The sequence below is a fragment of the Chiloscyllium punctatum genome, chromosome 48, assembly GCF_047496795.1.
Source record: "Chiloscyllium punctatum isolate Juve2018m chromosome 48, sChiPun1.3, whole genome shotgun sequence".
NCBI lineage: Eukaryota > Metazoa > Chordata > Chondrichthyes > Orectolobiformes > Hemiscylliidae > Chiloscyllium > Chiloscyllium punctatum.
In genome coordinates this window covers 17634585-17661791 of record NC_092786.1, presented here as the reverse complement: position 1 = coordinate 17661791, position 27207 = coordinate 17634585, and the positions used below count along the sequence as shown (strand labels likewise).

At 43.1% G+C, this 27207-nt stretch overlaps 1 protein-coding gene across 5 annotated transcripts in view; it reads left to right on the top strand.

Moving 5' to 3' along the window:
- sema4ba (sema domain, immunoglobulin domain (Ig), transmembrane domain (TM) and short cytoplasmic domain, (semaphorin) 4Ba) overlaps positions 1-27207 on the top strand; it is a 475024-nt gene that overhangs the window by 207328 nt on the left and 240489 nt on the right. Inside the window, exon 1 of one of the 5 annotated variants that reach the window (XM_072564769.1) lies at positions 14109-14189. The exons of 3 other annotated variants lie outside the window; for them this stretch is intronic. The gene's annotated coding sequence lies outside the window, so the exon portion shown is untranslated. Of the gene's footprint in view, positions 1-14108; positions 14190-14214; positions 14564-27207 lie in introns of those variants that run through there. One more of the 5 variants, XM_072564768.1, reaches the window with a different exon arrangement.

Here is a 27207-nt window from a genome sequence, read left to right as displayed (position 1 = left end):
GTACTAGGGCCAGGTCCCAACCTTTTGCAAAGGGACTGTGTAAGGAAAATCTACCTGGATTGGCAACAGATCTTTAAAATGGGCACTGGCTGAGGAGTGACCTCATCGAGTTTCATAAAATCATGAGGGGCATTGATTCGGTAAATTGACAATGTCGTTTTCCTGGGTTGGGGGTGTCCTGAGCTCGAGGGCACAGGTTTGGGTGAGAGGGGAAAGATATGAAAGGGGCCTAAGGAACATATTTTCACACAGAAGGTGGTGTGTGTATGGAATGAGCTGCCAGAGGAAATGGTGGAGGCTAGTACAATTACAACATTTAAAAGACATCTGGATGGATACATGAATAGGAAGAGTTTAGAGGGATATGGGCCAAGTGCTGGCAAATGGGACTAGATTAATTTAGCATATCTGGTCGGCATGGATGACTTGGGCCGAACAAGTTGTTTCTGTGTTGTACGTCTCTGTGACTGTACGGCAATGGAAATGAAGTCATAGGGTAGTATCCCAAAGTTTTCCACAAGGACCTTGGGAAGATGAGAGGTTCAAGGGTCAAAATCTATATGGACCAAGGCACCTGACCTAAATACCTCAAGACACAACTGGTTCACTATACCCCAGGTGTCAATGTAGAGGCTAACTTGGAGTGTTTAGAGGAACTTGGCATCATACAATTTGCTGAGTGGGCCAGGCCAGTAGTCCCAGTTTTAAAACCTGACAACCCAGTCCGCCTCTGTGGGGAGTATAAGGTGATGGTCATCAGAGCTTTGCCACTTAGACACACAGCCTGATACCACATATAAGAAGACCTGTGTGGAAAGCTGGTTGCAGGTCACATACTTTACCAATTGGATATGAGCAACACGTACCTCTAACTGGAGTGTGGGGTGTCATCCAGGAAGTGCATCATTTTAAATCCTCACAAAAGACTGAATGAGTACCCTCACTTGGCCTTTGGGGTATATTTGGTTGGTGCCATCTTTCAAAGGGGAATGGCGAACAGCCAGAGTAGCAGTCTATCTGGGTGGTGCTTTAATCTCAGGAGCTACTGCAAAGGAAACAGGTGGAGAGTGTGAGGAGGTTTTGTGGCATTTTTCTGTGACTGGTATCCAACTAAAAAGGGAAAAATGTGTGTTCCTGGTAAATGAGGTAAAATGCCCTCGGGTACAGGGTTGACAAGGACAGATTACATCTTTCTGAAGCGAAGCTGACAGCCATAAAAAGGGCTTCCAAGGAACACAGTGGACTTGGGGTGTTCTCTCTGTCTCATAAATTACTGGGGGAAATTCATACCCAACCTGGAAAATCTGCTGGCACTCTACCCCTCCCTTACACCCTCCCTCCTCCCCCCCCCCCCACCAACACACACGTACACACACACACACACACACCTCACCCCCAATGCCCGACTGAAAAAAGAATCAGAAAGGGTTATGGCAAATCACACAACAGAAAGCCATTGCAAATGTAAAACAATGACACCTGAAGCTAAATATTGACCTCCTGAGGTCACTCGTTGTAACCCTTTATGGGATAGGGGTAGTGTTATTTGGATGATGTGACAGAACATCCAATCCTGTATGCATCACGAACCCTGGCAGAGCTAGAAAGGAAGTATGTCCACATCGAGAAAGAAGGTTTGACCATGGTATTCAAGGTGACGAAGCTCCCCAGTATGTCCATGGTCAGCAACTGATCACAAACCACTGCTGAACATCTTCAAAGAAGGCAAGGTGATTCCTGCCATTGCAACAGCTCAGATCCAAGGCCAGGCACTGCTAGGAGGTGCTTAGGAATGTACCTTGGAATATCATCCAGGGAGACATGTAACCAATGTGGATGTCTTGAGCTGCTACTTACCAGCCTACCTTCACCTTTGAACGTGGATGAAGTCTTCATGACTTTGAGCTTCAAAGACTCTCCACCAGTATCTGCCAATCAAATCCAGGCTTGGACTCAAAAAGACTCTACATTGGTGAAGCTAAATCGTACCGGCCTGAATAGTGGACCACAATGAAGTTGTACAAAACCCTATCTCTCAAAATATTGGGGGTTGAACATAGAAGATGACATTATCTTGTGGAGTGCCTGAGTGGTTGTCCCATGTCCAGGCCAGCAACTGATACTCCCAAAAATTACACAATGGTCACCCAGGAATTTCTAAAATGGAAGTGCTGACAAGGAGCCATGTTTGGTGGCCTGGCAGGGACACAGATATGGAAAACCTGGTCAAGTGGTGCAAAACTTGCCAGGAAAACTCGAAGGCCTCACCAGCAGCCTCAGTACACTCTTGGGAATGGGTGGGCATACGTTGGGTGTGGGCACATGCAGATTTCACAGGATTACATTCATAATCCTTATCGATGCCCATTCAAGAGGGATCAACACAAACCTAGTGGTCTCTACTACTTCTTACAACACCACAGGAAATCTCCACCAATCATTTAGTACACACAGTATACCCGAGATCCTTATAACAGACAACAGGATCCCATTTCCCGGCTGGGGGAGGGAAGAGTTTCAGCATGGTGGCTCAGTGGTTAGCACTGCTGTCTCACAGCGTCAGTGTCCCAGGTTCAATTCCAGCCTCGGGCGACTGTCTGTGTGGAGTTTGCCCATTGTCCCTGTGTCTGTGTGGGTTTCCTCCCACAGTCCAAAGATGTGCATGTTAGGTGAATTGGCCATGCTAAATTGCCCATAGTATTAGGTGCATTAGTCAGAGGGAAATGGGTTACTCTTTGGAGGGTCAGCGAGGACTGGTTGGGCCGAAGGGCTAGTTTTCACACTGTAGGGAATCTGATCTAAATATTTATGAAGGCAGACAGGGTAAGACACATACACAGGGCACCCTACCACCCATCCTCATGGTCTGACCGAACTGCCAGTCCAGGTATTCAGAAGAATTGTGTGAAAACAAACTACAGGGTCTTTGGAAACTGAGCTTACACCTTTCCTGTTCAACAATAGGACAATGCCGCATGTAATGACGGGAGTAATCCTGGTGGAATGATTGATGGGCTGATGCTTTCGGCCTAGGCTTAGCCTGACATTGGATGAGACAGTTGAATTAAAACAACAAACCCAGAAAAGGGGCCCCAATAGACATAGGCCAGCCAGAGATTTTAAACCAGGAGATACCATTCCCGTAAGGAACCTCAGTAATGGTCTTCATGGATTCTGGGAGTTACCCTTAAGAAAATGGGTCTGGTATACATGGTTAAAACCAGGGAGAAGACCACAAAAAGCACACACATCTATCTCAGTGGAAATCATCCTCAGAAATAATTATTTCTATGGACATGCCACCATCACCATGCTTCACACCATCTAACACATGGCGCACTGCCCACGAAAAGCTGGAGAGCCAGTCCTGAGGACTAGGAGGACCCGGACTCGGAGGTGGAAACAGAGGGGGCAGAAAGTCAGTTGGAGGTCACTACTGGGGATAAGCTTCAGGAAAGAGACATGCACCAGTTTATTATACAACCCCTGACCAGACCCAGAAAGTGACAAGACTGGGACCATGGGTGAGGGAATGCAAAATCCCTATTACCACAGGAGTGAGGGGAAACCCTCAGACCTGGAAGGGGACAGATGTAATAAACCCTACAAGACCCATGGAGAATCATTAATTAATTTCCTCGTGGAGCTTGTTGAGAATGAGTTCCCTTGGTAACAGACAATGCCCTACCTAGCTGGAACTCATCACCTGAGCCCTGTATAAAGCAGCCCCAGGATTGTCCTTTCCAGTTGGGTTTCCTGAGTTATTAAAGTAAGGCAAACATTTTTACTTCCTGGATGGGTGGGGTTTTTGGAAGTTTGGTTAGCATTTCGCATTCAGCTTTGGGGAAGGGAGATAAAGAGGTTATGCCATTATCAATGATCTCATGATTTCCCCATCGTGTAGGCAGGAATAAGATTAAGAAACAAAGCAATATAACAAAGGAACAACAGATAAACACACAAGAAAAGAGACAGCAAAATAATACTGGAGCAATAAATGAACACAAATAATTAAACAGATAGCGAGATGTAAGATTATGTTCTGTTTGAGGATTAACCTTGTCTGATACTGTCTTTCTCCTTGTTAGTTTAATGTCGAGTATAAGGCACATGTGTGAGTATGCTGAATTATGGAAGTACTGCTGCGTCTCCTGAGATAGCAGAAAAAGGAGGAACAATAACTAGACACAAACAGTCCAGGTGACTGAATAACTGCATGGGAATAAATGAACACAATACCACTGCAAAGAAATGATGTGGGGATGTTGGTGTTGGACTGGGGTGTATAAAGTTAAAAATCACACAATACCAGGTTATAGTCCAACAGGTTTAATTGGAAGCACTGGCTTTCGGAGTAAGGAGTGGCACTCTGAAAGCTAGTTTGCTTCAAATTAAACCTATTGGACTATAATCTGGTATTGTGTGATTTTTAATGCAAAGAAAGGAAGGCCAGTATTGATACAGCATCTTTTACAAGCACCAGAGATTAATTTGCAGCCAGTAAAATCCTTATGAAGTATACTCACAGTTGTAACGCAGGAAATGCGGCTGCCAGTTTGGACACAGCAAGCTCCCACAAAGACAAATGCAGCAATGGATCGTGATCTGTTCTTGTGATACTCGTTCAGGGATAAATATTGGCCAGGGCATGAGAGGAAAACTCCTATTCTCCACTTTGAAATGTTGTCAGGGTTTGTTGTAGCAATTGGGAGAGAATACAAGATCTCAGTGGGGAGGTGATGGCTCAGTGGTATTATTGCTGGACTGATTTTTTCCCAGGCAATGTACCCTGGGCCCGGGTTCAAGTCCTGCCATGGCAGATGGTGCGATTTGAATTCAATTAAAAACAAAGTTAGGAATTAAGAGACTAATGGTGACCATGAATCAATTGTTTGGAAAAACCCATTTGATTTACTCATGCCCTTCAGGGAAGGAAACTGCCATCCTGGACTACATGTGACTCCAGACCCAGCGATGTGGTCGGTACAGAGAGCACCAACCTAGAGTTTGGTGTTCAAGAGTTTAACCCATAATGATTAGGATTTAACCGAAAAGAGTTGGTGCTTTCTGCAAGCTTACTAACTATACCTCCTTTGCTCACATCCAAATCATTTATACAAATGATGAGAAGCAGCAGACCCAGCACCGATCCTTGTGGCACACCACTGATCACAAGTCTGCAGTCTGAAAAGCAACCCTCCACTGTCACCCTCTAACTTCTACCTTCATGCCCGTTCTGTATCCAAATGGCTAGTTCTCCCTGTATTCCATGAGATCTAACCTTGCTAACCTGTCTACCACGAGGAACCTTATCAAACGCCTTACTGGAGTCCATGAGGATCACGTCAACCACTCTGCCCTCATCAAACTTCTTCATTATTTCATTAAAAAACTCAATCACATAAGTGAAACATGATTTCCCACGCACAAAGCCATGTTGACTATCCCTAATGGAGGTATAGTGGACAGCGAAGAAGGTTACCTTGGAATACAACAGGATCTTGATCAGATTAGCCAATGGGCCAAGGAGTGGCAGAGAGAGTTTAATTTAGATAAAGGTGAGGTGCTGCATTTTGGAAAAGCAAATCAGGGCAGGACTTACACACTTAATGGTAAGGTGCGAAGGAGTGTTACTGAACAAAGACCTCACGGAGAGCAGGCCCATAGTTCCTTGAAAGTGGAGTCTCAGGTAGGTAGGATAGTGACGAAGGTGTTTGGTATGCTTTCCTTTATTGGTCAGAGCATTGAGTATAGGAGTTTGGAAGTCATGTTGCAACTGTACAACATGTTGGCTAGGCCACTTTGGAATATTATGTACATGTTCCCTCCTATAGGAAGGATGTTGTGTAACTTGAAAGGGTTCAGAAAAGATTTATATGGATGTTGTCAGGGTTGGAGGGTTTGAGCTATAGGGAGAGGCTGAGTTGGCTGGGGCTGTTTTCCCTGGAGCGTCGGAGGCTGAGGGGTGACCTTATAGAGGTTTACAAAATTATGAGGGGCATGGATAGGGTAAATAGACAAGGTCTTTTCCCTGGGGTGGGGGAGTCCAGAACTAGAGGGCTAGGTTTAGGGTGAGAGAGGAAAGATATAAAAGGGACCTAAGGGGCAACATTTTCATGCAAAGGGTGGTGTGTGTAAGGAATGAGCTGCCAGAGGAAATGGTGGAGACTGGTACAATTGCAACATTTAAAAGGAATCTGGATGAATATATGAATAGGAAGGGTTTAGAGGGTTATGGGCCAAATGCTGGCAAATGTGGTTAGGATATCTGGTTGGCATGGATGAATTGGACCAAAGGGTCTGTTTCTGTGCTGTACATCTCTATCACTCTATGAGAAAAGACAAAGTACAAAGGGGCACAGCAAACAGAATAGCTAAACATAGACAAAGACACAATGAGGGATCAAACAATGCCACATAGTCACTAAGAAATGGAAAAAAAATTAGAGTAGCAAAGGAATACAGTAGAAGAAAAGAACAAAGTGAAATTAAGCAGCAGTGAGTAATGTCAGGAAAGAGTAAAAGAATATTAGGTTTATCCCAAGTATTGTGTCATATCATGTTCTTCCTGTGCGTACATGTAAGAATGCACAAAGATAATGATGAAACAGCTTTTTAAAGTCTACCTTCATCCGTAGGATATGGCTGTTGCTGGCTAAGCCAACTTTTACCTTCTTTGAGAAGTTAGTAGTGACAAGCCTGGGTGATTTGTTGCAGACCACATGGCAAAGATATTGCTATGGTGTTGTTTAAGAAAGACTCACAGGATTTTTATCCAATGACATTGAAGGAACAGCATTACATTTCCAAGTCAGGATGGTGTGTGGCTTGCAGGGGAACTTGCAGGTGGTGGTATTCCCAGTTATCTGCTGTCTTTGAGCTTCTAGATTGAAGGATATGCCCAATTACCTGTATTTGCTGATGTAGGGATACATAGAGGAATACATACTTATAATACATTATACATGTAGGACTACATTAGGTACAGAAAATAAGTGTGGGGGATTAATGTTATGCATTGTCAGTGCTGGCTGAGCCAAATGCAGGCAAAATTATCTTTGCCTTGTTTGTGAAGAGACAAACCATGCGACAGTTGACTCATAGATTCATAGAGATGTACAGGACAGAAACAGACCCTTCAGTCTAACGTGTCCTTGCCGACCAGATATCTCAATCCAATCTAGTCTGATTTGCCAGCACTTGGCCCATATCTCTCTAAACCCTTCCTATTCATATACCTATCCAGATGCCTTTTAAATGTTATAATTATACTAGCCTCCACCACTTCCTCTGGCAGCTCATTCCATACACGTACCACCCTTTGTTTGAAAATGCTGCCCCTTAGATCACATATAAATTTTTCCCCTCTCACCCTAAACCTATGCCCTCTAATTCTGGACACTATTTACCCTATCCCTGCCCCTCATGATTTTATAAACCTCTATAAGGTCACCCCTTGGCCTCCGACGCTCCAGGGAAAACAGCCTCAGCCTATTCAGCCTTTCCCTATAGCTCAAGCCCTCCAACCCTGGCAACATCTTTGCAAATCTTTTCTGAACCCTTTCAAGTTTCACAACACCCTTCCAGTAGGAGGGAGACCAGAATTGCATACAATATTCCAAAAATGAACTAACCAATGTCCTGTACATCTGCCACATGACCTCTAAACTCCTATACTCAATGCTCTGACAAACAAAGGGAAGCATACCAAATGTCTTCTTCACTATTGTATCAACCTGCGACTCCAATTTCAAGGAACTATTAACCTGCATTTCAAGGTCCCTCTGTTCAGCAACACTCCCCAGGACCTTTCCTATGCACTTACCTGTTCCTGTGCTGTGAGCTCTCCCACACAGGTTCCTCAAGGTCAGTTATGAATTTCCCTGTTCGTTAATATTTCCTAGACACACTCCAGTGTCCAGAGATACTTGAACTCAAACAGCAAAGGCAGGAACTGTGCAGATTCACTGCTGTGTCAGACAGCACTGTAGATTTCAATCTCTGATCATGTGGTCTCTGCCTTTGTTTGTCTTCCTCCTTTTTAAAGTGCTGCTGTTTTGGTCTTTTTCCCTCAAAGTCCCAAAAGCTTATAAAACAATAATTGCTGCTCCTGGAATTCGAGGAAATCACCTCCAACACCGAAAATACCTCAAAACATGTGCAGCTGTTACAGCCACAATTGTTTTTCCCATTCTCCATCTTGGACTTGGGGGTGAGTACATAGTTCAAAGCTAGGAGGAAGGCAGACCAGAGAGCTGAGTAACTTTTGGATGGGCTTGATGGCATGCTGTCTGAGGTGCTGGGTAGTTCATTGAGATGCAGTAGAAAGTGAGGACTGCAGATGCTGGAGATCAGAGTTGAGAGTGTGGTGCTGGAAAAACACAGCAGGTCAGGCAACATCCGAGGGGCAGTAGAATCAACGTTTCGAGCATAAGCCTTTCATTAGGACCTTGCTGGCACTTCGATTTCAGTGAATTTGATTAAGAGTGTCAGAGTGAATTCCGCCCAATCCTGGGGCAAGAGCCATTGTTTGTCCTCTCTATTCTAAGTAAGAGTAAATATGGGCAGGGTGGAATTGGGAAAGAAAACTCAATATGCCTAGGTAGAACAATATTTTTTGGCTACCTTTGTTGAAAAGAAAATGCAACAGTTGCCTATACATTCTCAAACTCTCAACGTTTGCTAGGTAATCATCTTATTATTATAATTGCTGTACATTATCTAATCTTCCCTGTACTCTATACTGTAACCCCATTCCAACCTTAATTGAGCTCATTTAATTTAAGTATCAGTGTGAGAATCATAATTGTTGGATGATCTAACAGAGGATTCACATGTTGCAATCTGAATTGTCTGTTCTCAATGTGTTTGCCTGCCTAGAAATTACTGGGCTTTCAAGCAGCTTACCTTTGTGCAATGTTTTTAAATACAAGCAAATAATCCAATCCACTTTAGAAAGAATGACAGAAAATGGGCAGCAAATCATGAAGGGGCTCGTGGTAAAGGTTAAAGGGATGGATCTTGACATTTTTAACTTAGAGAGATTAAGAGAGTGGGACTAAGGCAGTCAATGGACTACTGGTGGGAACTTTGGGATTAAGGGTCACCAGAGTTAAAGGATCGAGGTTTTGGAAAGTAGATTATATGCTAAATGCAATCAGATGTTTAGGACTTGAAGAAGGTATACAATAGGGTTCCCCAACGTTTAAAGCCAGGACCATTGGTTTTCTTGATAGAGTGAAAATCTAGACTGAGTGTGAAGGGCACAATTTCAACATGTGTGGACGACACAAACCTTAGTAGCATTCTAAAAGGGTGCAGGAACAGAGGAATCTAAAAGTAACTGAATACAGATTATTGAAGGGGACAGGGCAGTTTCAGAAAGTGGTTAAAAAGGCAGAGTATCTGGGGTTCATCAATAAAGGTGAAGAATACAAAAGCATCAAATTTCAGTGAAATTTATTGAAACTCTGGTTCAGTTTCAATTTGAATATTGTGTCCAACTCTTGACTCCACAATTTATAAAGGACATGGCAGTATTAGGGGTGTAGAAAGTACTCACAAAACTGGTTCTAGACAGGAAAGATTCCAGTTCTGTGGATAGATGGGAGAAATTGAGGTTGCTTTCCATTGAGAAGCTTTAGAGGTAATTTGACAGACATGTTATTGTAGAACGTCATAGTTCAAGAGGAATTAATGCTCCTGTCACATTATGCTCCACCCAGACACACAGCCTCTGCGTGGAGTACTCAAAGGAAGTAGATATATTCTGCACAGCTCCAAGGAGTCCTTAGTAATTATACCGAGCAACTTATTGCAAACAGTATCTACTGCTGTAAAACTGTCTTGTTAAGTAAACCAAATGCCTCTGCTGGCTAGACTCACTAGCAATCAGTTCTCCACCACTGATAATTAGAGAGACCCTGGATTCAAGAGAAAGGATGATTGGTGACAGAATGATCCAAACCAGGATGCCACATGCTGGCAGTGGTGGCACCTGAGAATAATGTGACTGTGTTTAAACCATGAGGAGTCTAGACAAAGTAGTTAGAGGGAAACTGTTCCCATTGGTTTACACATGTTAAGGTAAAGGATATAAGGAAAATGACAAAGGAACCGAATGTGACATGAGGAAGATGTCTCTCACAAAGCATGGAGTTAGGGTCAAGAGTGCTCTGCTTGAGAGTGTGGCAGAGGTGGTGCCACTGGTAGTTTCCAAAAGGGATTTGATGATTATCTGAAGAAAACAAATGACAGCCTTTTCCCCAAAACCCTTTATTTAGTATTGATTAAAAATTTACCCCAGCCTTGAATATACTTAATGACCCAGCCTTTGCGGCCCTCTGCAGTAAAGAATTCTACAGATTCATTCTCCTCTGAGAGAAGAAATTCCTCCTCTTCTCAGTATAAACTGGTGGAGGCTGGTACAATTGCAACATTTAAAAGGCATCTGGATGGGTATATGAATAGGAAGGGTTTGGAGGGATATGGGCCGGGTGCTGGCAGGTGGGACTCGATTGGGTTGGGATACCTGGTCAGCATGGACGAGTTGGACCGAAGGGTCTGTTTCCGTGCTGTACATCTCTGTGATTCTATAAGTCTATGACAGAACTCTGGGGAAAGGACAAGGGATTAGGACTAGTTGAGCTGTTTTTACAGAGATGCAACAGGCTGAAAAGTCTCCTTCTGTACTGCTCCCTTCCACATCATTTGTTAATTGTATAAAATGTGCCTGCAGTCTAATGTGGTTACTTAATAGGGAGCTGTTTGACCTCTGATTCAGAAAGGTGTGGGGTTAAGACTCTTTCCGAGATTTGATTATTAAATAGATCTAGATGCCATCTATCAACCCCTCTGAAAATGAACAGGAAATGACATCACCACAAACCCCAGGAACCCCATCCAGGAGAAAGATATAAATAGAAAACAGGAGACAACAGCTTCGCTTCACTTGGAGGTCGCCACTGATGATGTTACCTAGCCAGGTAATGAAACGTCTGGATATCAAACCTACAGCTCAGTGAGCAAACCTACACCCTAAACCTCAACCTTAGCTACAAACTTTCTCAAACCTTGCATTATTAAATCAAGGCTGATATTCCAATGGTGCACAAAGAGTGAGCATTTTTAAAGGCGCTGATTTTCAAATGAACCATTAAGCCAGGGTCTCTCTTTGCATTCTCATATGCTGTAAAGAATCTCACAGTGCTATTTGAAGAGCTTTTCCCAAACTCCTGGCCACAATTTATCACTCAGCCGTCGTCATTAAAAGGACTGGTCTGCTCCCTATCAGTTGCCGGTTTTCAGGGACATGCTGTGCACAGATTGGCTGCTACATTTTGATGAACAGTGGCTACATTTGAAAGGCACTCAATTGGCTGGAAGGTGCCTTGGGACACCCTAAGAATGTGAAAGGCGATCTATCAATGTGAATTCTTACTTTGGTTCTTTCATCCACTTATTTGTCAAAGAACTTCCAGCGTTTGCATAATGATGTGGAAGCAGTGAGTTGAATAATCTATGAATGATCCATAATACACAGAAACACAGAAAACAGGATTAGGAGGAGGCCATTCAGCCCTTCGAGCCTGCTCTGTCATTCAATATGCTCATGGCTGATCATCCGCCTCTGTCCCCTGTTCCTGCTTTCTCCCTATACCCTGTGATCCCTTCAGTCCTAAGAACTATATCTAACTCCTTCTTGAAAATATTCAGTGTTTTGGCTTTAACTACTTTCTGTGGCAGAGAATTCCACAGGCTCACCATTCACTGGGCGACAAAATTTCTCCTTATCTCAGTCTTAAATGGCCTGTCCCATACATTTACACTGTGTGACCCCCTGGTTCTGGACTCTCCAGTCATCAGAAAATTATTTCATGCATATACACTGTTTAGTCCTGTTAGAATCTTCTAGATTTCTATGAGATTCCCCCTTATTTTTCTAAACTCCATTGAATATACTCCTCACTGATCCAGTCTCTTTTCAGTCCTGCCATCCCAGCAATCAGGCTGGTAAACTTTCACTGCATTTTGTCCATTGCTAGAATATTCTTCTGCAGACAGGGAGACTAAAATTGCACACAGTACTCCACATGTGGTCTCACCAGGGCCCTGTACAATTGCAGCAAGACATCCCTGCTCCTGTACTCGGATCCTCTCGGTATGGAAGCCACCATTTGCCTTCTTGACCACCTGCTGCACTTTCAGTGACTGGTGTACAAGGGCACCCAGGTCCCACTGCAGCCCCACCCTCTTTCCCCATCCACCACTATTCAGATAATAACCTGCTTTCATGATTTTTCTACCAAAGTGAATAACCTCCCATTTATCTTCTTTATACTACATCGGCCATATACTTGCCCTGTCACTCAACTTATCCAAATCACACTGGTGTATTTCTGCTTCCTCCTCACAGTTCACCCTCCCAGCCAGCTTTTTGATTTCTGCAAAATTTGACATATTACATGGAAGTTCCCTCATCTAACTCATGATTATATATTGTAAATATATATTGGGGTCCGAGAATTGATCCCTGCAGTAACTCACCGAACACTTCCTGTTCACTCAGTTAAAGAGCTATTTATTCCTACTCTTTGTTTTCTGTCTGCTAACCAATTCTCTCTCTATGTCAGTCCACTACCCCAATACCAAGTGCTTAAATTTTACATGGTAATCTTTTGTGTGCAACCTTATCGAAAGCCTTGTAAAAGTCCAAGTAAAACACATCCTCCAGCTTCCTTTTTCAACTCAAAATTTCTGGTAGATTAGTCAAGCATGATTTCTATGCTGTAACTCCCAAGCTGGCTCTGTCTGATCTTGTCACTGTTTTCCACGTGCTGTGCCATTACATTTTTGATAAACGGTAGCATTTTCCCCATTAATGATATCAGGCTAACCATTTATAATTCCCTGTTTTCTCTCTACCTCCTTTTTAAATAGTGAGGTTACATCAGCTACCCTCCAAAATATAGGAACCACTTCAGAGTCTATAAAGTCTTGGAAGATGATCATCATTGTATTCACTATTTCTAGGGCTGCTTCCTAAGTATTCTGGAATGCAGATAATCAGGCCCAGTGCGACTTGTCAGACTTTCATCTCATCAATTCCCCCAACATCATTTCCCTACTGATTTCCTTCCATTCCTCCCTTTTACATTCTGAGGAAGAGTCACTGGACCCGAAACCTCTGATTTTTCTCCAAAGTTGCAGCCAGACCTGCTGAGCTTTTCCAGCAATTTCTGTTTTTGTTTCTGATTTGCAGCGTACGCAGTTCTTTCAGTTTTTATTGTGTTTAGTTGGTCTGCCATCCCTTTGTTCCCCATTCTAGTTGATATGTGAACATAATGGTCCTAATTGCAGTTGAGTTGGGCACAATGTTCACATTTGATACAGTTTTCTACTGAAGTTGTTCATTTCTAATATTTGTTGGAGAAACCAACTAATATTGCATCAGCTCCACTCCTTCACTCTGTTAGTGAGGACTTACACAAGGTTTTGCATTGGAAGGTTACTGCAAGCCCGGGATATGTCCACTAATTGTCTGAGGGGTGTAAATGTGAAAGGAAAGCGTATCTTTCAGAATATCAAGCTTAATGCATTCAGTAATTGACATCAGGCTGTGTAATGCCGATACCTTAATGGTCTATGGTTTATGGCAGTAGCAATAGACCACCGACTGTAGCATAATTTAATGAGGGATTGATTTCAAGATTGCAGACAAGGTTTTAAGATTTATTGTATTGCTAGGAAGCAACAAGAGTAAAATACATGTTAGCCAACCTGAGTGAGAGATCCTGATGTTTAAAACAGCCCTGATGATGAATTGCAAGATTCATTGTTTTATACCTTGCAAATGCATCAGTGCTGTGTAAATGAATTAAGAGCTCACTGATGGAAGGAATAATATCGAGTGAATATGTGTGTGCATTTGTGTTTTGCGAAGACATTGAATAAAATTGTCCTTGCAGCAAGGATCGTAGTGTCAGAGCATCTGTAATTTACAATAGCACCAGACCCATTAATGTTCCTCTGGGATTCACCAATGGAAAACCGCTGGCAGACTATAAAGCAAGACCCCCAGTCAGTAATTTCCTCTGTTCCTGGGTACACCCCTTTCTCAGTCCTTGCTCTTAGTGGCAGCTCGTATTCATCAGACAGTTCAAGCCCAGCTCCAGCCCCGCCAGCTTTCGGTAAGAGTGCACTCCCTGAACTGTCCGCTGTGACCGGGCATGTTGTCGGTGTTAAAACGGGCTTAAGTGTTGGTTCATTGTCAAGGCTGAGACAGATCAGCCTTTGCTGGAACCTTTTTGGGTACCATGGCGATAGATTGGATCACCTACTGTTGTAGTAAGGTGCCGTAACCATGGTGAGAGCAGGATTCCAGCAACTGCTAACGATTGATGAGCAGGCTTTCTGTCATCCTGTCAGCATGTGGATATGATCAGGCTGCTTTCATTAATAACCCACTATTATACGGTATGGGTCTGCAACTGCTCCAAGTGAAGTTGGATAACACTGATGCACAACCCCTGTTAGAATTGCAGTGGAAAACCGCCCGTTAAATGTAAGTACCCCGAACTGCTAAATTTGCAAGTCTTAGAGGAAAATCAGCTATGTGTTTTTATTTTCTTTCTCTCATTCCACAGAATTTTGATTTCAGAAACTGTTCAGGAAAAGAAAACCCAAACTCCAGCATTTTCTTTTGCTCGTCGTTGTGACCAATTGTCAGATATTTTCAAAGAAATCATTGTTCTATAGTGCCTTGTTTTCCCAATTTGATTTGTAAGACTAACTAGAAGCCACAGCCAGTTCTTCAGACTGGCCAGACAGTGGCGTCAGTGTGGCTGTAACAAGAGAACTTAAGACTGCGATGTGCTGAGGCAATTTGTCTCTCATCCTCTTGTTTCATTTTGCCCTGATTATGTTTCCCCGACAAAGCTTAAAATATATAAACGGAAGTGAAAGGACAGGTTTTTTTGTCCTCTGTCCTCAAACTAATAGCGTGTTTTCAGGCATTGAGCTTAGGTGCATTTAAGAACAAGATAGGTCAGTATGTAAGGGAGGAAGGAATTGGAGATACTTAACAGATTAGATGAGATAAAGGAGGGGAGATCATGTGGAGCATAAAAATGAACAATGAATTCTTGGGCTGAAGCACCTTACGTTTCCTGCTACAAATTCTTTGTACCATGTTTTGAAAATATCAGTTATATTTTCAGCCACACGGAATAGTTTACGTTGAGATCATAGCTTGTATGTTTACTCATAGTGTGATTTGTGGGATAAGCGGTACAAGTTGTAAATCATTGATGAAAATGTGTAAAACAATACGTCATTCAGCCATTCCACGCCAACTGTTGTGTCACCATAGTCTTACCAGACCATAGAGCTGTTCTCTCATTAGACAGAGATGACTGGTGGTGATTTAACCTGAGGGCCAGCATAGCTCAGGCAAGGTTCAGAAGGAGAGTCCTTCATGGTAATCTCAGCCAATGATGAGAATTGAATCTACCCCACCAGCATCACATTGCTTCACAACCAACAACTGAGCGAACCCAATCCCCTGGTCGTTATTAGTGAGCTTAGAGCTACGGATAGTTTAGGACACAGAATGCCTTGAATAATCACGATCTGTGACAGGAGTGAAAACTCCAGTGTTAATTACTTGTTGTGAATTGAATCGCTGACAGTTGAGGTTGATCAACCTGCATCATGCATTAAAACAAGTTGTTGTGCAATGAACTATTGGAACCAAGTTCATAAACTATTTCCTCATATCGGTTATTAAATTAGTTTGTTACTCACACAGATTAAGTGGCACAGAGCAGTACTATGAATTCAACTTGATTAAACATTAAAGTAAAAATTGCTGGAGAAACTCAGCAATTCTGGCAGCATTTGTGGAGAGAGAAACAGAGTTAATGTTTCAAGTCCAAAATGACTCTGCTTTGTCTTTGTGTGCAATTGGTAATGACCATTCATTAAAAACGCATTGCTTAAAGCAAGGGGATTTTTAGAGATGTAGGAGAGCCAACTCAAGAAAGAAACAATAAAGAGGAAGTTAAAAAATAAAATTCAGTTTGGATAATTGAATTACTGGATGAGTCAAGGTAGCTGTGAATTTTCCACACCCTGCTGTTATGGAAATGAAAAGAGATATGAGACAGAATTGGATTTTCTTTCACCTTAGGGACAAAAATTTGAAATAGCAACAAAATTAATTTCCAAAACCAGAGCAAGTAAGAGTAGCAAACCTGTGCTGGGGAAAGAATGTTTTATTACAATCTAGATCTCACTAAAGAGCAGACAAAAGACAGACCCCATTAATAGATTTTATAGGCTTTGAAGACACATTTTGAAGCATATCAATGTCACTTATGAATGGTATCTGTTCAAAATCAGATATCAAAGAAAGAGGAAAACATTGATCAGTACGTGATATCTTGCTAAATTCTGTGCTTTTAGCCAACTGAAAAATAATTTCATTGGAAATATGCTTGTCATAGATATAAAGAATTCTGTCATGAGAGCACATCAGCTGAGAGAAGGGAAGAGCAACCGGCATAGAACATAGAAGAATAGAGCGCAGTACAGGCCCTTTGGCCCTTGATGTTGCGCTGATCCAAGCCCACCTAACCTACACTAGCCCACTATCCTCCATATGCCTATCCAATGCCCGTTTAAATGCCCATATGCAGAGGTTCTGAGATTGTCAATCACCAACTTGATTCAGTTTTTTGAGGAAGTAACAAAGAGGATTGATGAGGGCAGAGCAGTAGATGTAATCTATATGGACTTCAATAAGGCGTTCGACAAGGTTCCCCATGGGAGACTGATTAGCAAGGTTAGATTTCACGGAAGACAGGGAAAACTAGCCAGTTGGAAACAGAACTGGCTCAAAGGTAGAAGACAGAGGGTGGTGGTGGAGGGTTGTTTTTCAGACTGGAGGCCTGTGATCAGTGGAGTGCCACAAGGATCGGTGCTGGATCCTGTACTTTTTGTCATTTACACAAATGATTTGGATGCGAGCATAAAAGGTACAGTTAGTAAGTTTGCAGATGACACCAAAATTGGAGGTGTAGTGGACAGCAAAGAGGGTTACCTCAGATTACAACAGGATCTGGATCAGATGGGCCAATGGGCTGAGAAGTGGCAGATGGAGTTTAATTCAGATAATTGCAAGTTGCTTCATTTTGGGAAAGCAAATCTTAGCAGGACTTATACACTTAATGGTAAGGTCCTAGGGTGTGTTGCTGAACAAAGAGACCTTGGAGTGCAGGCTCATAGCTCCTTGAAAGTAGAGTCGCAGATAAATAGGATAGTGAAGAAGGCATTTGATATGCTTTCCTTTATTGGTCAGAGTATTGAGTACGGAGTTGGGAGGTCATGTTGCAGCTGTACAGGACATTGGTTAGGCCACTGTTGGAATATTGCATGCAATTCTGGTCTCCTTCCTATCGGAAGGTTGTTGTGAAACTTGAAAGGGTTCAGGTTTACAAAGATGTTGCCGGGGTTGGAGGATTTGAGCTATAGGGAGAGGCTGAACAGGATGGAGCTGCTTTCCCTGCAGCGCCGGAGGCTGAGGGGTGACTTTATAGAGGTTTACAAAATTATGAGGGCATGGATAGGATAAATAGACAAAGTCTTTTCACTGGGGCGGGGGAGTCCAGAACTAGAGGGCATAGGTTTAGGATGAGAGGGGAAAGATATAAAAGAGACATAAGGGGCAACTTTTTCACACTGAGGGTGGTACGTTTATGGAATGAGCCGCCAGAGGATGTGGTGGAGGCTGGTACAATTGCAACATTTAAAGGGCATTTGGATGGGTATATGAATAGGAAGGGTTTGGACGGATATGGGCCGGGTGCTGGCAGGTGGGACTAGATTGGGTTGGGATATCTGGTTGGCATGGACGGGTTGGACCGAAGGGTCTGTTTCCATGCTGTACATCTCTATGACTCTATAAGTGACATTGCAGGTAAGCTACAAAGTAGCAAAACAAGTCTACATAGGCAACCGCTATAGAGATATTAACTCTCTCTGGGGCCCCACAGTGGCTCACATCACCAGGGTCCCAGATTCGATTCCAGCCTTGGGTGACTGTCTGTGTGGAGTTTGCACATTCTCCCTGTGTCTGCGTGGGTTTCCTCTGGATGCTCCGGTTTCCTCCCACAGTCCAAAGATGCGCAGGGAAGGTGAATTGGCTATGCTAAATTGCCTATACTGTTAGGTGCTTTAGTGAGAGGGGAAATGGGTCTGGGTGGGATGCTCTTCGGAGGGTCTGTGTGGACTGGTTGGGCTGAAGGGCCTGTTTCCACACTCTAGGGAATCTAATCTAATCAACTGATGATTCTGATGAATCACAGTACACCATGAAACAGGCTGCCTTAGTCAGGTTTAAAAGTGATTAGTGGATTGTGATTGTTAGAATGGTCATTGCAGAAGGAGAGCAGGAAGTGTTAAATAGTTACTGATGCTTGGTGCAAAAGCTTGTTGATGTTGCAGACCCATGCAAAGTCACTCAAGATAGTGACTTGAGAATGAAAGTCTGCAGAGATAAGGTTGGGGTGAGGTGCTGGAATGATACTCATCTCAAGAAGACAATTGAAGCTGAGAGCCCAATTCAATGGGAAGAACGAAGATCTAGAATACCACCTCGCATTTGTTAAACAAAATCCACTCAGCTCAGCTGAAGCAAGTCTGAAACATCAACTTGTAGCCCTAAATTAAAAGATTTGCAGTGTCTTAAGGTCACTAAGCCATTGACTGTCAAACAGATCATTAAAGATTACAGTGTAGTTTTCGCAGGTTGTGGATATCTCGCTGGTTTTTATTATGTCAAAGTACTGTAGATGAGAGACTGAGACCTGCTCAATATCTGCTGAGGAGCCTTCTTACCTGGACTTCAGTTCCAGTCTGAAAGACAAGATGGGAGAGCTGGAAAAGAGGAAGTAATCTAGAGAGTGGATAAGCAGCATGTTTGCATTGGGAAAAAAAACTGGAAAAACTGCGAGTTTACACTGATGGATTTCAATCTCTCTCTGAAGAGGTGTCACTACCCCATGCCAGCATCTAAAGAAAAATGCCTTACTGTCTTTGATGTGAAGGACGGTTACTGGCAGTTTCAGATGAAAGCAGCAGTTTTCTAATTACAATCTACATGAGATGCAAATGGTTGCCCCTGATGACTGCTTTGGGAGAGTATCAATGGAGACAGAGTGGGATAGTGAGTGCTCTTCCCAAAGTTGAAATCATTCTAGATCCTAAGGATATGGAGACACAAAAAAAGGAGCCAACACAGACTACCATCAGAACCTAATGCAACAGGTAGAGAGAAGTAACAAGGGAAACATGAATCTGAATCTGAACAAGAGAAAGATGTAATTGTGGATGACAGAATTCAAGTATTTAGATCACGTTGTGACAGCAAAAGGACTGTACATGAATCCTGACAAGATGATAGCTGTATCGGAGATGGAGTGACCAACTGTGCAAAGCCATGCAACTATTTGTTGCATTCATGAACAATTTAGCAAAATTCTTGACTGATTTAGCATCAGAATGTGGACCACTGTGTAAGTACTGCGAAGGATGTGGAGAGGCAGTGGAGCACAGAATAAGAAACAACTATCACTCCAGTCAAACTAATGGATGATGATTATACCAGTGAGTGCTACAATGTCAATGCTACATTTTACCAACAAAACAGGACATGGAGTCATCCTTATGTAGCAAGGATAATCAGTTACATTTGCATCCTGGGCATGAACCTACATTGAATGATGCTGTTTCAATAAGTAAGGAAAGCTGTCTATTGTCTTTCCTTATGAGCATGTCAACCGATGGTTATTTGACAAAGAGAAAGCCACTTCAAAACATGTTCTTCAAATTGTTTCAGACTGCTCAAAGGCAAAGAGTGTTGCCTTATTTGCAAAGATATAATCTGCACATGACATATAAGCAAATGAAACAGATGCACATTGTCGATATGCTGTCAAGAGTAGTACTGCCTATCAAGTCAGTTGATGGAGATAAGGCAGAAAGTTACATTTTCCAGATTCAATGGGAGGAAACAGCTCAAAATTCTCCAGAGTTCATCAACCCTACAGACTCCAAGAGACAAATGTCTTGTTTAAATCAAGTGAACTATACAAGAAGGTGTGACTTCTCAAGTGCTACAGGAAATAATGATGAGAGGGTAGCCTGAAAACATCAAGGTCACCCCTGTTGCTGTAAGAGAGTATTGGCCTGACAGAGACAATTATCTATGATGGCATCTTGTAAAAAGACAAGAGAGTCATTCTTACAAAGGAGATGAGAAAAGAGATGCAGAATCTCTTTTATACAAGATATCAAGGAATTGAGTCAAGTCTGAGGAAAGCAACAATCTGAGTAAGAAGATTAAGCCCCCATTACAGAGTTCCACTGTTCCCAAGCAACAAAAAAAGATCAGCAGCAACAGTTACCATGACAACAGCACTCATCACAGAATGATACACCTCAGAGGAGGAATATCACCCTAGGATCAAGCAAATGCCAAAAGAGTAGCCAACAACAATTAACATGCAAGCTATCTGTAGACTTGCCCAATTAAAGACAATGGATGCAAAGTACCCTTAGAGACTGACAAAAGTGGGACTGACCAGAATTAACACAATAAGACCATAAGGTAAAAGAGCAGAATTAGGCTATTTGGCCCATCGAGTCTGCTCCGCCATTTGATCATGGCTGACATCTTTCTCAACCCTAGTCTCCTGTCTTTTCTCTGAAACCCTTGATCACCTTACTAACCAAGAAAAAGCTAAAAATATTGTCGGCAAAATAAAGTCATGAATCACATAAGTTACATAACGTTTTATTAATGAATGATTATTTTCTTTGTGACCATATGTTGAGTAACTTGCAGAACATGTAACAGCAAATGATCGTGCATGCAATGTTTTGTGGTTTTTTTTCAAACAAATACAGTCATATATTAATATACTAGCTGACTTGCTGTAGTAGTGTGATCTTTGCGTCTGCTGAAACACACCACTTGAAACACTTACGGTGGACATTTGCTAAGTGTTTTACTTGCTAAGTGTTTTATTTGCTAAGTGTTTAGATTAGATTCCTTACAGTATGGAAACAGGTCCTTCGGCCCAACAAGTCAACACCGACCCTCTGAAGAGTAACGCACCCAGACCCCTTCCCCTCCCCTCTATTTACACCTGACTAATGCACCTAACATTATGGGCAATTTAGCATGGCCAATTCACTTAACCTGCACATCTTTGGATTGTGGGAGGAAACCCACGCAGACAGGGGGAGAATGTGCAAACTCCACAGAGACAGTCCCCTGAGGTGGGAATCGAACCTGGGTCCCTGGCTCTGTGAGGCAGCAGAGCTAACCACTGAGCCACTGTGCCAAACAAGTCTTGGCAGAAACATCGAAGCAAGTACCTGCATGGATCTATGGACCTGAGCATTGTGGAAGCAGAGAAAAAGGAAATTTTGAAGAGAAAGAATAAGAAGGAGCAGTGCTCCCTGGGAGCATTGGTGGAGTAATTGTGGACCTGAATCCTTGTTTAATCATTCAATAATGAGATGAGGCTGACCTTGACCAGGCCAGCATTAATTGCCCATTACTGATTGCCCGTGACAGGGTAATGGTTGGCCCTTCTGCTTGAACCTCCGCAGTCTGTGTAGCCAAAATGCTACCATTGCTCTGTTAAGTGGAGAGCTCTAATATTTGTATCCATGGCTGGTTGGTGTGTGTGTGTGTGTGTGTGTGTGTGTGTGTGTGTGTGTGTGTGTGTGTGTGTGTGTGTGTGTGTGTGTGCGCGCGCGCAATCTGGTGCCTACAGCTCTTTATAAAATTGGTCTCTGCACCCATCCTTTTTTTAACTGATCTCCTTGAGTGACAGCAGCAGAGCAGCTGGTGTGGTGTAGTGGCTTCGACAGACTGACTCAGGCAGGATGTTGCTGTGGGTTTAATTAAAATTTAATTCATTTTGCCCTCGAGTTCCTCAGTGGGTGCGTCTGTGTCTGAATTCCCTCATCAAATAGGGAAAGGATGAATGTCATGCAGTTCTTGAAATTTAGGAGTGTGCTCCCAGCTGAGGCTGATTGTATTGTCGGATGTTAAGTTGGAGATAGCGCAAATTGCAAGCCCAAATGCTTCTCTCAGTTAGGAGCTTAATAATTTGAGAAGTTTTTTCTGGAAGGTATAATCAGTTTATTCTTTCAGCTGAACAATAGAGGATTAGTACCACACATTTATTGTATAACCTGTATCAGTTTCATTCATCAGGAGCATTTTGTCACAGAGGTTCGAGATCTGGCATTCTCAGGGTTAGAGAATTGGGACTATACAGTGCTGCAGTCCCAACTTGGCTACATACGCTTCCTATGAATACAGCTTCCCCACTGGCAGACTAGATTGCAGAGATACCTTGGCTGTCACAAATCTCAGGGGGTGAAGTGATGTCTCACTGTCTTTTCACTGTTCATTCTGATTCTGAAGCAATTGCGGAGCCCTCTGTCCACTTCAGATTCTCTCAACAATCTTCAACAATGTTAAGACTTGTGTCTATATCTGAAATGGGGCAAGGATTTTAACCACTCTTGCCCAGTGAGAATGGAGCATCGAAGGGTTTTGATTAGTTCAGGTTGGTTTACCCATCTCAAAATATTTTCAGTCCCACACACAAGATTTCAGGATAAAATAAGAGACTTGCATTTATATATCACCTTTCATATCCTCATGATATCTCAAAGATACAGCCAATGAAGCTTTGTCGATGCGTTGTTGCTGTTATAATGCCAGAGAAAAGTCAGAAATCACACAACACAAGGTTAGTCCAACAGATTTATTTGAAATCACAAGCTTTTGGAGCATAGCCCCTTTGTCAGGTAAGGTGAAAGGGAAGCACACAGAAAACAGAATATATGGACAGTGAGATCAAATGGTGTGGGTGGACTGTCGAATAATATGCCTCTGCAGGTGACCAAGGGTGTTAGACAGTGTGAGTAAATTGTCAACAGCTGAATAACAAGCAAAGGGCTGATCTATAATCTGATTAAATGAGGCGGAGAGATAATTACAAAAAGATTAAAAATAAATTGATGCTGGAGACTGGAATAAGATGAAACAAAAACAGAAGTTGCTGGAAAAGCCCAGCAGGTCTGGCAGCATCTGTGAAGACAAACCAGAGAAAGGGTCACCAGCCCTGAAATGTTAACTCTGATTTATCTTCACAGATGCCGCCAGACCTGCTGAGCTGCCCCCCCCGCAAACCATCTCCACCCTCCCCCCCCCCCCCCCATCTCTGCCCTTGCCCCTGAATTACAGTATCCACAGTTCTTTTGGGTTTTATTTGACTGGAATAACATGATAGGCATAAGAGTGCCATGCCTCAGGGCATCCCTGCCTGCAGCGTATGAGATAGACCACATTGGTCAGGTTACATGTTGTCTATCTTGTACACTGCAGGTATGGTATATTGGCGAGACCATGCGGATGCAATGACAACGGATGAATGGACACCATGAAACAATTGCCAGACAGGAATGTTCCCTCGAAGTTGGGGAGAACTTCAGTGGGTCAAGAACATGCAGCTTCTGATGTTTGAGTAAATGTCCTATAAGGCGGCCTTCCAAATACACAACAATGCAGAATCACCGAGCAGAAACTGCTAGCCAAGCTCTGTGCCCATTAAGATGGCCCCAACTGTGCTCTTGGGTTCATGTGGTGCTACATGTGACTCCACCACATTGTTCTGTATCTGTAAACTCTTCTTTATTGTCTGGTTTTGACAGCATCACTTGATAAATTATTTTACCATAATTATTTCGTACAGTTTTGGATTACTTATTACTTTGGTTAGACCCTGAGCATGCGACTCTTACACCCATCATCTTATTCCAGTCAAATAAAAACCGAAGGAACTGCGGATACTGTAAATCAGGGACAAGGGCAGGGGTTGCAGGGGGGAGCTCAGCGGGTCTGGCAGCATCTGTGAAGATAGGTCAGAGTTAATGTTTCAGGGCCGGGGACTCTTTCTCTGGTTTGTCTTCGCAGTTGCTGCCGGGCCTACTTGGCTTTTTCCAGCAGTTTCTGTTCTTGTTCCATGTTATTCCAGTCAGTTGGTTTGTCTCCAGCACCAACTTATTTTTAACTTTTTTGTAATTATCTCTCTGCCTCATTTCATCAGATTATAGATCAGCTTGTTATTCAGCTGTTGACACTTCCCTCACACTGTCTAACACCCTTGGTCACCACATATTATTCGACAGTCCGCCCACACCATTTGTATGATCTTTTGACCTCTCTGTCTATAAATTCTGTGCTCTATGTGCATCTTTCTCACTTGACCTGACGATGAGGTGAAGCTCTGAAAGCATGTGATTTCAAGTAAACCTGTTGGACTGTAACCTGATGTCATGTGATTTTTGACTTTGTCCACCCCAGACCAACACTGGCACCTCCACATCATTAGGTAAGAAAGACAGCAGCCAATAAGTTCTCCCGAACCGCAGTGCGATGTTGACCACATAATCTGTTTTAGCCATGTTGGTTGAGAGATAAATACAGGCCAGAACACTTGGAGGAATGGCCCGCCATCCTTTAAAATGGTACGATTGGATCCTATGGCCCCACCTGAAAGAGAAGGTGCAACCATAGATTACCAACTTGGCCAAACAGACAGTGCAGGCCTCCCTCAATACTGGACTCAAGGTGCAGCCTCTTTCTGTGTTCTAGTCTCTGCAATGGGGACTGAATTCGTAGCCTTCTGACTCAGAGATGAGAGCTGTTCCCCACTGAGACACACGCAGCAAGTAGACTTGAGGAACAAACTATAGGATGAGCAGCAGCATTGTAAAATGGGTAAGCAGGTCCAGCTTCTCAAGGCAACAACCTTTATCAGCCAATGATCCACATGAATGAAAAACAGGAGCGATGGAGGAGATTGAGCTTGTATTCTCTAGAGTTTGGAAGAATGAGAGGCAATCACATTGGAATGTGCAAAATTCGTACAAGGCTAAACAGGGTAGCTGCAGGAAGGACGTTGCCCCTTGGGATGGCGAGTAATAGGGACACATTCTCAGAATAGGGGACAGTCCATTCAGGTCTGAGATGAGGAGAAATCTCTTCATGTGGAGCTTGGGTGAATCTTTGGAATCCTTTGTCACAGAGGGCTGTGAATACTCCATAATTAAGCATGTTCACGGCAGAGACTGAGATATTTTGAGAGATGAAAGACTTCAAGGGATAACCTGACCAATCATAGAGTCATAGAGACATACAGCATGGAAACAGACCCTTTGGTCCAACCTGTCCATGCCGACCAGATATCCCACCTGCCAGCACCTGGCCCATATCCCTCCAAACCCTTCCTATTCATATACCCATCCAAATGCCTCTTAAATGTTGCAATTGTACCAGCTTACACCACTTCCTCTGGCAGCTCATTCCATACACGTACCACCCTCCATGTGAAAAAGTTGCCCCTTAGGTCTCTTTTATATTTTTCCCCTCTCACCCTAAACCTATGCCCTCTAGTTCTGGACTCCTTGATCCCAGGGAAAATACTTTGTCTATTTATCCTATCCATGCCCCTCATAATTTTGTAAACATCTATAAGGTCACCCTTCAGCCTCCGATGCTCCAGGGCAAACAGCCCCAGCCTATTCAACCTCTCCCTATAGCTCAAATCCTCCAACCCTGGTGACATCCTTGTAAATCTTTCTGAACCCATTCAAGTTTCACATCTTTCCAATAGGAAGGAGACCAGAATTGCACGCAATATTCCAACAGTGGCCTAACCAATGTCCTGTACAGCCGCAATATGACCTCCCAACTCCAGTACTCAATGCTCTTGACCAAGAAAGGAAAGCATACCAAACGCCTTCTTCACTATCCTATCTTCCTGCGACTCCACTTTCAAGGAGCTATGAGCCTGCACTCCAAGGTCTCTTTGCTTAGCAACACTTCCTAGGACCTCACTATTAAGTGTATAAGTCCTGCTAAGATTTGCTTTCTCAAAATGCTGCACCTCACATTTATCTGAATTAAACTCCATCGGCCACTTCTCAGCCCATTGGCACATCTGGTCCACATCCTGTTGTAATCTGAGGTAACCCTCTTCTCTGTCCACTACACCTCCTATTTTGGTGTCATCTGCAAACTTACTAACTGTATCTCTTATGCTCGCATCCAAATAATTTATGTAAATGACAAAAAGTAGAGGACCCAGCACCGATCCTTGTGTCATTCCACTGGTCACAGGCCTCCAGTCTGAAAAACAACCCTCCACCACCACCCTCTGTCTTCTACCTTTGAGCCAGTTCTGTATCCAAATGGTTAGTTCTCCCTTTATTCCATGAGATCTAACCTTGCTAACCAGTCTCCCATTGGGAACCTTGTCGAACACCTTACTGAAGTCCATATAGATCACATCTACTGCTCTGCCCTCATCAATCCTCTTTGGTAATTCTTCAAAAAACTCAGTCAAGTTTGTGAGACATGATTTCCCACGCACAAAGCCATATTGACTATCCCAAATCAGTCCTTGCCTTTCCAAATACATGTACATCCTTTCCGTCAGGATTCCTTCCAACAACTTGCCCACCACTGAGGTCAAGCTCACCGGTCTATAGTTCCCTGGCTTGTCTTTACCGCCTTTCTTAAACAGTGGCACAACGTTAGCCAAACTCCAGTCTTCCGGCACCTCATCTGTGACTATCGATGAGACAAATATCTCAGCAAGAGGCCTGGCAATCACTTCTCTAGCTTCCCACAGAGTTCTCGGGTACGCCTGATCAGGTCCTGGGGATTTATCCACCTTTACCCGTTTCAAGGCATCCAGCACTTCCTCCTCTGTAATCTGGACATTTTGCAAGATGTCGCCATCTATTTCCCTACAGTCTATATCTTCCATATCCTTTTCCATAGTAAAAACTGATGCAAAATATCCATTTAGTATCTCCCCCATTTTCTGTGGCTCCACACAAAGGCCGCCTTGCTGATCTTTGAGGGGCCCTATTCTCTCCTGAGTTATCCTTTTGTCCTTAATATATTTGTAAAATCCCTTTTGGATTTTCCTTAATTCTATTTGCCAAAGCTATCTCATGTCCCCGTTTTGCCCTCCAGATTTCCCTTTTAAGTATACACCTACTTCCTTTATACTCTTCTTGGGATTCACTCGATCTATCCTGTCTATACCT